General features: G+C 43.6%; 1 pseudogene; it reads left to right on the forward strand.

Moving 5' to 3' along the window:
- The first annotated feature begins 846 nt into the window (after positions 1-846).
- The window catches only part of LOC118341391, a 6204-nt pseudogene continuing 3958 nt past the window's right edge, over positions 847-3092 (forward strand).

The raw sequence follows: 3092 nt of genomic DNA on the forward strand, positions 1-3092 counted from the left end.
AAAAAACCACTTCTGTAGGAGACACTTGAGGACAACTATGCTCGTTACTGGAAGTCCTAATTCATAAAAAGCGTGCTAGTAAAAAGCCAACACTTTATCAAACACTGTTCAAAAGTAAAACCATTAAACCTGTGGAAAAGTGAAATCTGCTCTGTCTGCTTTCTCTCATCCACCTCCTCTATGTTTTACACAAGCCACAGCGCTGAGCTCAGCTAATAGTGAATTGCGTACAAAATAAAAGCTGTCTGTTTGTTTTAGTTGCCACGTATCTATAAAATCGGAAATTCTTGTTTCAACTGAGCCTGCCTGGCTGAGACAAAACCAGGAGAGTCTCACACCAGAGTCAGAATAGAATGACAGATACTCTAACCTTCATTCAGTATTTTTGATGTCAGGAATATTATTTCTTTTTATTGATCATTTTAGATTTGTTTACCAGTGAGTATTGAGTTCTTATAGTGACTTGCTGTTGTAAACCATTACAGTTGCTGCCCTAGAAACAACATGTAGTTTTATTTAAAATATGACATTACTATCAGTTCTGTAATTAAAAGAAAACCAGGCTTGACATATGAACTTGCATAGCTAATATGAACTCTTTAATGTTTTGTTTATATTTATCACAAGGTCAATCGTCATCACAATATTAACAGTGTTATTGCACATCGCAGATATTCCTCATATCGTGCAGGGCTATTAGATAATGAGCTGCTGAGGCTCAGCCTGTTGCCTCTGCTGTCAATCAAACACGTACACGACACACAGTCAGAGAAAAAATAACATTTTCTGATGTTCCCTCAAAACTGGACTTTATAAAGTTTACTTCTGTTTATATTTCTATATTTATCTTTATAATTGGTAATGAAAATAATCAGCAGATTGTCAAATCTTCTTTGTTTTGACTCAAACTGTTTATCTTTATTAGTGAGTGGTGGTCTGCAGGAGGTTTTAGATGAACATAAGATCAGTCTTCAGACGAGATGTAAACATGTGACTGAAGGAACTGATGAAACAGGAAGTGGAACCCTCCTCAACAGGATCTACACTGAGCTCTACATCACAGAGGGACAGAGTGAAGAGGTTAATACCCAACATGAGGTGAGGCAGCTTGAGACAGCTTCCAAGATGGAGACCCTCCATGACACTCCAATCAAGTGCCACGAGATCTTTAAAGCCTTACCTGACCAACAGAGACACATCAGAGTGGTTCTGACGAACGGCGTCGCTGGCGTTGGAAAAACCTTCTCAGTGCAGAAGTTCACTCTGGACTGGGCAGAGGGCTTGGAAAACCAAGATGTCAGTCTGGTGGTTCTGCTTTCGTTCAGGGAGCTGAACCTGATCAAAGATGAGCAGTACAGTCTTCTCAGGCTGCTCCATGTTTTCCATCCAACATTACAGAAGGTCACAGCAGAGCAGCTCGCTGTCTGTAAACTTTTGTTCATCTTTGACGGCCTGGATGAAAGCAGACTTTCACTGGATTTCCACAACAATGAGGTTGTGTCTGACGTCACACAGAAGTCTTCAGTCAACGTGCTGTTGACAAACCTCATCAAGGGGAATCTGCTTCCCTCGGCTCTCGTCTGGATAACTTCCAGACCTGCAGCAGCCAATCAGATCCCTCCTGAATGTGTTGACAGGGTAACAGAAGTACGAGGCTTCACTGACGCCCAGAAGGAGGAGTACTTCAGGAGGAGAGTCAGTGATGAAGATCTGTCCAACAGAATCATCTCACACATCAAGACCTCCAGGAGCCTCCACATCATGTGTCTAATCCCAGTCTTCTGCTGGATCACTGCTACAGTTCTGGACCACATGTTGACTACAGACCAGAGAGGAGAGCTGCCCAAGACCCTGACTGACATGTACTCACACTTCCTGCTGGTTCAGACAAAGAGGAAGAAGCAGAAGTATGATGAGGGACATGAGAAGAGTCCACAGGAGCTGATGGAGGCTGACAGGGAAGTTCTTCTGAAGCTGGGGAGGCTGGCGTTTGAACAGCTGAGGAAAACATCATGTTCTACCAAGAAGACCTGGAGCAGTGTGGTCTTGATGTCACAGAGCCTCGGTGGTACTCAGGGAGTTTGTACAGAGATCTTCAAAAGAGAGAGTGTGATCTTCCAGAAAACAGTCTACTGCTTTTGTTCATCTGAGCATTCCAGGAGTTTCTGGCTGCAGTCTACATGTTCCACTGTTACACCAACAGGAACACCATAAGTACGTAGGACTTCCTGGGGAAGACTAAAGTTCCACTGTACACCAACAGAAGCCCAAATTACTGGAGGCTTTCCTGGGGAAAAAACATGTTAATTCAACCCTGGAATGTCCTTCCTGAGGATTAACATGTGAGAGAAATCCCTCAAAGTAAAAAATGGCCACCTGGACCTGTTTGTTCGCTTCCTTCATGGCCTCTCTCTGGAGTCCAACCAGAGACTCTTAAGGAGCCTGCTGGGTCAGACACAACAGTCCAAAAAAGACCTCATCCAGAGAGCCATCAACAACCTGAAGGAGATGAACAGTGATGATATCTCTCCTGACAGAAGCATCAACATCTTCCACTGTCTGATGGAGATGAACGACCACTCAGTCCATCAGGAGATCCAAGAGTTCCTGAAGTCCAATCACAAACTCTCTGAGATCCACTGCTCAGCTCACTGCTGATTCCAGCTGTGAGGAACTGCAGAAAGGCTCTGTAAGTCCAAACTGTAACATCGTTAGAGTCAACTTGGCAACGAGACATATTTCTTCCACTCAGAGAGTTAAAGTAACGCTACGAACCAGAGGTCTAATGTAATGCTATGAACCAGAGAGATTCAGTTCCCCGTCAGAAAGAGCTGAAATTCATAATAGCTATATTTATATTTACAATTGAACTGATGTAGAATTTTTTTAATTTGCTACATTTGGCTGCTGTCCCGTCCACAGAAGAACTCGTTTAAATCAGTAACTTTACATTAGTTTTGTATTCCCAGACTTCCTGAATGTTGGCTCTCAGAGACTCACTATGAAGTGGTGGTCTCCGCTCTGAGGGCCAACCCCCCCTACCTGAGAGACCTGGACCTGAGAGGAAGCAGGCTGCAGGATTCAGGAGTGAA

The sequence above is a fragment of the Morone saxatilis genome, unplaced genomic scaffold, assembly GCF_004916995.1.
Source record: "Morone saxatilis isolate NCDOM2014 unplaced genomic scaffold, NCSU_SB_2.0 Contig8, whole genome shotgun sequence".
NCBI classification, from domain to species: domain Eukaryota; kingdom Metazoa; phylum Chordata; class Actinopteri; family Moronidae; genus Morone; species Morone saxatilis.